General features: G+C 42.9%; 1 protein-coding gene across 1 annotated transcript in view; it reads right to left on the minus strand.

Annotated features, from left to right (window-relative positions):
- Positions 1–11,605, minus strand: part of LOC119371945 (gastrula zinc finger protein XlCGF52.1) — a 67,642-nt gene that overhangs the window by 21,170 nt on the left and 34,867 nt on the right. The gene's annotated exons all lie outside the window — the stretch shown is intronic.

The following is an 11,605-nucleotide window of genomic DNA, read 5'->3' on the forward strand; positions in this document are numbered from 1 at the left end:
TTCATATCTCAACAGATGAAGCATACAAAATGAAATATTAGTGAAAGTTGATATGAAACGGACAGAAAAATACTACAGAAGAAAAAACGTTTACAAAAATAACCAATCAGAGGCAGCATCTTGTAAATATGGCCAAATCACCATCACAATCTTAAATTCATAACGAATAAAACTGGAATGTAACACAGCAAGCAAGTGAATGATGTTGAGGAAGAGGCTCGTGCAATGCAAAGCTGGCAAAGTTTGAAGCGTGCGACTTCTCGGATGTTCCGCAGAAGGATAGGACACATCTGAAACAGGACACAAATCACTGTTAAGTAAGCACAAACATTCACAATGCACCCACACAAACTTAAATTTGAAATCAACCAGAAATGCAGTTAACAAAGTGTAATGAATTACATTTCGTGGTAGCTTTGTAAGTGAGGGATTTCTTTTCGAGCCATTTATTACATGCTATATAGTTCAATAATTTAATTAGTTGACAGCTCTAGTGCACATCATAACTTTCAGCACCTAAATTTGAGAGTGCTCAGTATTTTTTTCATCTCAGTGCTGTTTGAACTGGTGCTGCTGCGGCTTGATAACAATGACAACGCTGGGTGTTGATGTACGAAAATCAAGTATGAAAAACTTTTTACACACTCCAGTGGATATCGGTGATTGATTAAATACAATCCCGAGCATAACCTTACTGCATGATACCACCCTTCTTGCAGGTACATGGAGTGAATTTTCGGTGGTGTTGCTGGCATGAAATTTTCACAATGAAAAGAGAAAAGATGACAGACACTAGTTTTGAGGAAACAACCTTCAGCAAAAATAAACAGAATGTCATAGGCTGCAGAAGGTTCAGTGAGAGACACAGCCTAGCTCATTCTATAGAATGGAATATTAATGTAAAAAGCAAGATAAACAAAACTTAACTAATGAAATTTTTGTAACAGCTAACTATGCTCTTGCAGCAATAATAATTCATTCAACAGGAAATGTCGCTGGAGCAGACGTTTCGACAAATGGTCTTGTCTTCTAAGCCTACTTCATAGTGCGTGAAAGCAAGGCGACAGCCTGAATTATGGTGCCATTGATAAGGGTGGGCACGTTTTCTGTTTTCCAACACATACAGCGTGCATTGTGTCGGAAGAATTTAGGCAGACTCGGTACACCTTCGCCAACTTTTGTCACTGCTGTGCATTCATTCAACAGTGTGTGTTGCGAGTCGGTTTTATCACAGAACACACACACAGTTTTATGGAGTTGGTAGCAATGCATGAGGTTACAGGGAGAGCGGCTCCCAAACAAAGAATAATGGCTGACTACTTACTGTTGCAGCAGTGCACTCATTCAATCGGTCAGTTTATTAAAATTAGATATTATTACAATTACAAAGTAAATACAATACAGAGGGAGGTTTGAAAGCAAAAACTGAGAGGGGGCCTCCTGTTAGTACATGTATAAAGTCTTTAAACGAATGACTATATCCACTAAGGTAAAAACAGAGAGAGAATACCAATTACATGACGCAAGTCGGAAAACAAGCCATATCACAAAGGGCTTACATGAAAAGTACAAATCAACATCTTATAAGTAAATAAACATTGAGTAGGTCCAGATTATGCAAGTAAATGTACAAACATAACAAATAAATAGAAATATAATTTGATAACATGAAGACTGCACACTTTACCACAGCAACAAAATGAATTTATAAACAAGTGATTCACAAGTGATATAAAATGGGAAGAATGAAACATGGTTATACAGCAAGATGCGTGTGTGTATGTGCATTTGTACACACGTTTAATCAGCTCATGTATGTTAGTAAAAACCATTTAGGAGTTGTCAGAACAATGTGGTATAGTTCATGATTGAATATTTGCAAAGAACACCAAACTGAAATCACAGAAATAGCTATCATAGTTAGTGTTTGCGTCGGGAACCAAGAAACGTTATTTAGAAAGACTGTGTTCTATGTATTGTAATGTTGCATTAGGGGAAGTAGCCCAGTGGGAATGTCACTGTTTGTGCTTATAAACAATAAAGAAACTAACTTAAGTTGAAATGTGCAGCTTAATGGTATAATTTAAAGAGTGAAAAAATGTGCTGTGGCCTTATTTGCACGTATATCTTAATTCTCTTTGTTAACTACCTGTTAATGTTGAGGCTTCAAGTAAGCTACACTGTAATAAGTGTACTTTTGTCCAATCCACACTCAAGGCAAGCCAAACACTCAACATTCTGACATAGCTGCAAAGTAATTTGAAGGCACTCGTAGAGAAATTTTCATTAACGCGATAAGTGCGATAAAAAGTAGGCGAGGACCGCCGGTCACAGCGACGAAAAATTAACCTTACTGTTTTTCTGTTTCTCTCTTTTTTTTCTTTTTGAACAGATTCTAACATAGCCACGCGGATTAACAACAGATCGCTCTCTACGAAATATACTGCTATGCATTCCTGTCGTATGTGTGCCTTATCTTTTAAATGCGAAGCATTTCTTAGCGAACCTCTGGCACTTTGAGCGTTTCTATCTACGTATCTATCTATCTATCTATCTATCTATCTATCTATCTAGCCGCCTACGTCTGGGTGCTCTCATGATCACCTCCTTAACTTGGTGTAGACCAAAATTTGCATGGGAGGGTAGGAGGATTTGACGAATATGATTGCCGGGTCATGACATGAATAACGTTAAAATCCTGTCGCGTACGTCGTCAAACCCTTTCCACTAGACACGTGTGGCACATACCCGTTTACCACGGGCTGCGGTGTACGGGTATGCGCCACAGGTGATTGTTTATATCTACCCAGGAACGGCCAGAACAGACATTGGTAATTTAAATGCTATAGCGTTAAGGAAAACCAACATCGGCAGCGTTCACTCAACGAATGGAAAGAATGAAAATTAGGATCCCAGGCGGCATCGAACCCAAGCATTCTGCGTGGCAATCGGGTATTCTACCCCTGAGCCACGCCAGGTCTATAGAAACTGGTTTGGAAAAACAGCCTATGCAGGCGTAATGTCGGTCCAACGTCAATTGTGGTTGTGGTGCTGGCTATCTAATTTTACAAGAAAGTAATAAACACTACATGATACTCCTACAATATGTACTCCTACGATACAAGCGTCATATCAGATGAACGTCTGTGGTTCCAGTGTTGGCTCCGCTTTTATAGCAGTCTAATAAACATTACAATTTTATTTCTATGATTCAGCAAGCTATACTGAAGCATTTCTCGACCCCGGAGGAATACATTAACGAAAATTACATATGATATCTACATCAACGCACCGCCGTAAAGTGCACTTCGTCCACCAGAACGGCGCAGTGTCCTCTTCATTTCCCACGAGGCTGGGCGATGGCCTCATGCTGACCGAGGATGACGCCAGATTAATTGACAGCCGCTTTGTAGACTAGGCTACGTAGGCCACATACGCCCAGGTAGTCTACGAATACGACAAACATCGTCCACTGATGTTGGTCTACGTAGCACTGTCCAGGCCTACCAGCCTCGACGGCCTATAGCTCACCAACACGAAGGGTGGCTTCAGGTTCCGACATGTCGCCGGCTCTGTCGACAGACAATTTGTCGACGAAATGACCGAGGCATCCACGAATTCCAACAGCTCTGCTATACCACATACTTCCCTACACATGGACCCCTCGTCACCACGATCACGACCGGATTCTATAACAAGTCGTGACCAGCTGCTGGTGCTCACTGATCACGGTGATGATGCCCTTGTTCAAGAACAGTCAAGAACTTCTTGCACACATGCACACGGGTTCGTGAAACGTGCGTGCGTTCTCGGGACACGTATAAGCACTACATATCAGCTTACCGCTTTTGGTGTTGGTAATAACCACGTTGCCATTGGCAGCGTTACCCAACCGTAAACAACTGGTTATATAACACATATGCGGCTCTTCAACATACATATGTGTGCGTATAAAATTTATACAAATCTTTAGCGTCATTTTGTAACGTGTCGCTCAGTAAAAACAGTTACGCCACAGTCACCTACCCGCCACATGCTTCGCATAACATCGACTCCCATGGTACGTGGGATCTGCCGAATATTCTCTTTGTTCTTGTTTCACTGTAACATAATGAACCAGTACCAACTAGCCCAGTTCACTGTGCAATATACTGCAAGAAACATTGTTACTGAGGCATCCGAAAACCCTTTGATGCACTTTAGAAGCTATCATTCGCCATGAAAACTTAATCAATCAATGAACCCTCTCCTTTGCTCCCAAAAAGAAATTGTCTGGGTATGCCCTTGACCTTTACGGTTTTTTTGCATGAGGACGACACATAGGGTCTTTTAGTGTGTCTCTGTGCAAAGCATGCATGGCAGTAGAGACAGGAAAAGGGACGCTCTCCTGTGTGGTTGTGCTTGCGCATGTGCTTCGAAAGGTGGCTTTTAGATGAAAAGGATTCACTGCTGTGGATGCAGAAAAAGGTGCGCTCCCCCGTATGAATCGAATGTGCTATCTGAGGTCGCAGTTGTGATTGTACGCAGACGGACACAGGTGGCACTAGAAGGGACGCTCGTTTGTATGTCTCAGAAGTGCGCTTTCATATATCTCTTGTTCCTGGTCAGATAGGTGAACTGCCGGCAGGAACGCAGTCCGCCTTGTACAAACACAAGCGAATGGTACTGCTCCAGAGATGCCAGAAACAAGGAACCTGCAAAGCCACAGGGAGCAGAGGAAAGCAATGTAGATTGTGTCGCATACTGTGCGCAACTGGACTGAAGCACCAGACAACCAAAGCTTCCCCCAAATAGTAATAGAAGTACATAACCTTTGCGTATCCAAATTACATGTTACTGTAGCGATTACGGCACACCGACCCGCAATGCATCTGGCACAAATTGGCATTACTCCGTACACAAATAATGAAGAGCTCAATACATGTCAACAACAGGTGCCATTCCGATGCTATACAACAAGAGCCAAGTTTAAGCATGAGGCACTTGCAACAAAGATGCACGTGGCCTCACGAGCTGAAAGATTACGCATGCCTTCAGGTTGCCCTTATTTTCACAACTAAATGATATTTTCTCAAAGGGGATCATCCCAAAGTGATAGAACATCACTTAGTATGGGAAATAAAGACTAGTGGAAGCCATGCGCAACCTTTGCGCTCGTGAGGCCACACGCTCTTATGTTGCAAGTCATATCGAGCGCGACAGGAAACCACATTAAGCACTACGCCTTTAAACAAACAACTAAACTTTTGTTTTTGCATAAAAGTAACCATAGAGTGCAGCACCACAAGAGCACCACTTGACATCTCAATGCATGAAGCACATGAAATAAAGTATTAAACAAGTTAGCCCTCTGAGACGCTATGCACACAATTGTGTACACCACTTCTTTATCCTATTTGTATCGACTAGGTGCTATCAAACAGCAAGATATTTTGAGCTTTCGATGAAATGAACCTCCTGCATAAGAAATTTGTCTTCATTTAATATCCTTTTGTCGTGTACTGTTGCATATGATCACTTTGCTGAAGGGCACCACCACATTCGACGAGTTGCTCGGCGTGCCGCATCCCAAGACCCACGAAAAATGTATATTTTTTCTTTGCTCAAGATCTAGATAACTGAAAACGAATTTGCACTATATTTCTAGCCTGAGATTTCATTCTATTTATGCAAAAACAGAGCATGAATGGCTTCAGATTAAACAGATATTTAAATAAGAACTAATTAGGAATTATTACTATAACACACATAAATTAAGGTATTACGACGATATTTTTGTTGCAATGCTGTATCGAATGCCTTGAAATAACATTGTGTCAATTTGACGCACTTACGGACAGTTCTTCATAGGTGGCGTCTGAAAGGGTTATTTTAAAACAGACAGTAAAATATCCCCCCCCAAAAAAAAGACACATTTATGTACATTGCACAAAAGATAGTTTCTCTTTCAGAGTGCAGTTTACAGAATTCCCATTAATGTCTTGATATTCCTTCAGTGAAATCATGATACCATGGAATAATGAAAGTGACTTAGTCACGAGACAATGTTTCGGTCAAACTGACGCACCAAATTGGTCCCAGTAGTCTGAATATGTTAGACTGAACTATGCTCTATATCAGCTTAACAAAGCAAAACATGCATTTTAGGGATCAAAGTATTATTATCATGAGCACGGATGTTTCACAAGCAATATTAATGCATAATAAAAAACACAAACAAGATCAGATATGGCAAAAAGGTAAAGAAAATAATTATAAATATGAGAACGGTAGCACATTTGATGGTGGAAGATAACACAGTGACATTTATAAGTGCATTTATAAAATGATTGTTTTTGGTAAGTGCTGTTTTACACAATAAATTAATGGAGTTAGTCGTGGGCCAACATTAATTTTGAGATTGCGCTCACTTGAAAGCACAGCACAAAAATACAGGCACAAAGGTTTACAGGAAAAAACTCACAATGATGTGCCACAAGATTTCCACTGTAAGCTTACTTCAAGAACATTCTTAACACAATACTGTGCAAAAAAAAAAATGCCACAGCAGAGGCTTTTAGTAACTCATCTACAAAGTCATTGCTCGCAGGTAAACTTTCATGAACATGCGCCTTGTTGAAGAGATACGCAATTACAAGAGTATGCATTAAAACTCCCGAACCTGAAACAATGCTTTGCAGAGACTGGCATAATTACCTTACACTCATCACTGAAACATAGACCCTGCAATGAAATCCATTCCTGTTTTCAAAATTTCAATCGACTAAGAGGGCAAAAAGCAATACCCCATTTCACTTGTTTCAAAATAACCAATTAGACGCATCACATCGTACACATGCCCAAATTACTGCCACAATCTTAAATTCACAATAAATTAAACTGGAACGTCGCAGGGCAAGCAAGTGAATGATTTCTAAGGGCAGGCCTCTGCCCCAATGCATCGTTGGCACATGCAGCTTCTCAGACGCTAATAATAATAATAATATCTGGGGTTTAACGTCCCAAAACCACGATATGATTATGAGAGACGCCGTAGTGGAGGGCTCCGGAAATTTCGACCACCTGGGGTTCTTTAACGTGCACCTAAATCTAAGTACACGGGCCTCAAACATTTTCGCCTCCATCGAAAATGCAGCCGCCGCGGCCGGGATTCGATCCCGCGACCTTCGGGTCAGCAGTCGAGCGCCATAACCACTAGACCACCGTGGCGGGGCTCTTCTCAGACGCTCCAAGGCAGGAATGAATACATCTGCAACAGCACAGAAATCACTGTTAGCTGGTTGAGAAGCTGTGTGAACTCTTACTCGAACGCGTGGAGAAAGAAACGATGACATCAGATTAGTGCCGGTGCCCCCTTGAGTTCTTTTCTGTTCTCCCTTGGCGCGGCTGGCGAACAGAAGAAAGTGGGGAGAGCACAAAACAACGCGAGGACCGACCTGCTGTGTGTCCTCCCCCGCACTGACACTCTCTACTGAGATAAAAAGTGACGGTGGCCGGAATCTTGAGGTACCCAGTGCAGAGAACCTGTCTGTGACGTCACGTGAAAACTATGCATAAACGTGACAGTTTAGCAAAACACAATAAATTCATTATTTTCCACTAGCTTCTGCCTGAATTGAAGGTTGTGTCCACCGATTTCAGCACCCAATATTTCAATTTGCTAAGAATCTCGGTGGCAAAAATTTTGTTCAGTATCCCTTGAAATACATCAATCTCACACCACGCAAGAAACAACTTATCTGCAAAAATACATATGCCACAGCTCAAGCGCGTCACATCACTTTTCCGCATGCTCTCGGTTATCACTTTTGCATGTTTTGTGCAACAAAGATTAAAGATAATTTTTACGTTACAATAAATGCCGAATACTACGTGCGCCGATGGCTCGAAATAAAAAACCATTGAGCATCAGAATCTTAACGAGGTGCACCATCTTTGACAACACAAAATAACCAGCATGTCACAGTTCTTTGCAGTCATGACTAGAGACCGGATTTTAGGCAAATGCCTATTCTGTTCCAATCGCTCCATTTTGATATATGAGCATGAATGAGAGGTTAAGAAGGGCTTTATAGTGTTTTTATAATGCCTAAAAATGCCTATATTTCGCGTTTGTGCCTAAACGCCTACAAGTGCCTATAAATGTCTATTTTCACAATTGGCGCCTGTATGAACACTATTTAACCGGAAATTTCGCTTTCAAGTGCAGTTTGAGACCATTATTCATGTTACCGGGCAACAGTGACTGGAGCTCTACGGGGCTGAACCTAGTCCTCTAGTTGAACCAACTTCCCGAAAACAACCACTAGCAGCATTGAAATGGGACACGCCGGCCACCATATGCTGCTGCACTGACATATGGCGCGAGCAGTTGGCGAATGCGAAACGGATGAGAAGCCGTCAGCGGAAAGGAGAGTGAAGAGCAAAAGAAAAAAGAATGTGATGTGCATGCAGCTTTTGTTTGGTTGCAATTTATTTCTTAAGGTGTTCACCGACAGGGGAGAATTGACCCTATGCGATTAGACCTGGCCAGTACAACACATCCCTCCCTTCCTGTCTTTCAGCAGTCTGGCTATCTGCTCCTGTGCTGCCCTTCTCAGCCATGCCAAAAAGAAAGAGATCCAGGAGTGTGTTGATTGGAACAGTGGACTCCTAAGTCACCTAGCTATAGAAAAACTTGGAAGATGCTTGGGCTTTGCCTTCGAGTAGAATGCAATAGTGCAATCGGGCCCCGTGCACATCGCCTTCAACCGTCCTGCAAGGAAAGAAATGTTTGTGTATGTAACATTGGCCGTTTCAACTACCCTAGTATGTCTACTAAATGTACAGTTGCTAAGTGCCCACTATGCTATAATTCTTCCTTCTGCAAATTGGCGAAATACCTAATACGCGGCCCGTAAGATGCCACGCGCACCTACACTCTCTGTAATGGGTTGGCAGCTTCAAACCATCCACTCGTTAGGCAATGGGCTTTTTCATGAGGGTAATCTGCGCATGCATGTCCACAGCGTTGCGGACAGGAGCGAAATGAGTGCCACCTGGAGTAGAAGATTTGTAAATCTTTCTGAAAAATGCCAGGCCTCCGAGTTGTCTACCAGCACACAGCGGGCGACTTCGGAGGCCATGACCCCCAGTTTTGATTTCAGCGATCTCCACTAGAGGCGTGTTCAGACCTGAAAAACGCCCATTCACATGTTTTGACACCTGGCGTGGTTCTATTCTGCCACGCAAATGTAAGTGCGTTAGGGAGTCTCCACCCACTACATCATATTCTTATAGTTTTTCATGAAGCAGTTTCAAGCACTGGCGGCTCCGTGGTAGAACACCTGCTTGTCCACAGAAGGCCTGGGTTCGATTCTCAGCCGCGCCAAACATTTGATTATTGAATTATTTGCATCTACCTTGAATTTTCGCTTAAGGACAACGCCAATTTTTCGGTCACAACCAACGATGCCGACACCAGAATTTCTGCGAAAAAGCTCTCTAACACTATGCTTTAATAAGTTAGGAGAGACGGTATTCTGTGAACCGTGCGGGAGAAAGGTCAATTGCATGTCAACAGTTGGTGCACCTTTGCCACCATAAACAAAACATTTTAACAGTGAAGCTGTTTAGCAAATCGTTCCTTGTCCGGCGAACCAAAAAACTCGGTCGGGTATGCGCCACAAGAATTGTGAAGTTTCACAACCGAGTAAAAACGAAATCAATTTTTTTTCGCGAGGAGAAACTCCGTCGGCCGTGTAAAGAACTATCACCATCATGAACACAATGACTCGGTCGGCACGCGCTCTCTTCGTCCTGTTCGACTTCTGCTTGTCTCTCAGAATGAGTGATGATGATGATGATGCGTGCAGAGACCCCGCGCCACCCGGCTAGTCCCACGTAGTGCCCCAATTTGCCGGCCATGGCATGCATGGCTCGGATGGGGAAGAGAACGAGTGCAAAAAGGGAGGGACAACAAGAGAGAAAGACATACATAGAAAGAAAGAGAAAGAGAGAAAGAAAACATATACAAAAATAGATTGAAAAAAACAGAAATCAAGACAGGAGAGAAATAAGAGAGAGAGAGAGAAATGAAAAAAAAAAAACGATGCAAAGATCGAGAACGAAACGGATGGTGATGGTGAGAGAGAAAGAAAAAAAAAATTCAAGCCAAGTTCAACCTCGCTACTAGCTGTCAAGTTCAAGCCAAGTACAACCTCGCTACATCCAAGTTCAGCCTAGATACAGCAATAAATATAAACGTGAGACCGATCAGCTCCGCTGTGTATCAAGCTTTGCGCGCCTTAGTGCAAGCTTTGAGTCATTTTTTGCTTTCGAGATAAGTTAAGGTCACGCACATCGTTTTGAAATGATTTGCATTTATGTAAAAATTTATTGTGCCTACATTTACGACGTTGGAGGCCTGAAACGTGTTTTGCCGGCCTATTTTTGGCGCCTAAAACGTTATTTTGCCTGCCTGTTTCGGCGCCTAAAACGCGCTTTTTGCTGAAAATCCGGCCTCTAGTCATAACAAAGAAAAACAGTCGTACCAGTGACTACGCCAGAGTCGTAAGTACGTACGTTACCTCAGCATTCTGATTCCGCCACTGACACTTGACTATTGATGCATGTATGTGTGCGTTTGACAAGTTTAACATCCCGCAATTATTACGACCGAAGTTGTCACTCACGGTTCAAATAACGCCTTCGCGAGTCAGTCCAGCAACACTCGGGGAAATCTCCTGAACCTCGCAGGCATGTTGTCACTAGACTTACTTACAACGTTATTTCTTCGAATGAGTTCCAAAGATGAAAGTGGCGCGCCGTGGACGATGCCGATACAAAAAAAAAAAATGTCAACCACCGCTAAAACCCAACCGCGCGCTTTTTGCGCCGTTAGCGCCGTCTTTGATTGATGCACACATGGCGGTTTCGGTTCGTATTCGACTGAACGTGCGCTAAGAAGTCAGCATTCATAATTATTGCAATGAATGTATGCAGTACGCGAGTCACACTTCAGGGTGTTAGTGTACATGTAGCATGGAGTACAGGCCTTCTGTTAGTTTGGCAAAATTTTCGCCATTATCATCTCGCACCATCAGGAAGTCTTTTTGCTCACCCAACTGGCCTTCCCGGTGCGGTGCAAAAGACGTCGCAAAACCAGCGAAGCTGCAGTCGAGTGACTACGCCATGCCCCTTCATGGGCTGGGCAAACAAGTGTATTTCCACTCCTCAAAAGAAAGAGAGAACTTTATTATTACACGCCAGTGCACGTCGTCCTCACCTTATTTGTCGCCCCTAGCCGTTGGCCGCATCCCATGAGACACGGCAGCAGCAAGGGCTTCACCGATTATGTCTTGCTGAGCTTGGTGTCTGGGATGCAGACAGCCTCCCAAGATTCTGGAGTGTGCGAGCTGTCATATACTCCTGCTGCCTCATCAATTTTCACTTGATTATGCCACTAGCCATAAGAGTTTGGAAAATGCCTACTCTGTAATCTCCACTAACCTCTCTTTTTCTAGCGTTCTGTGAACTCCCGGGGTAAATTTGCCGATTAGTCTATCAACCGCCCTACATCTTTTCAACGAAGGCTCGTGCGCCACAATCCCCTCTGGACTGTGTT

This window comes from Rhipicephalus sanguineus, chromosome 10 (genome assembly GCF_013339695.2).
Source record: "Rhipicephalus sanguineus isolate Rsan-2018 chromosome 10, BIME_Rsan_1.4, whole genome shotgun sequence".
Lineage (NCBI taxonomy): Eukaryota > Metazoa > Arthropoda > Arachnida > Ixodida > Ixodidae > Rhipicephalus > Rhipicephalus sanguineus.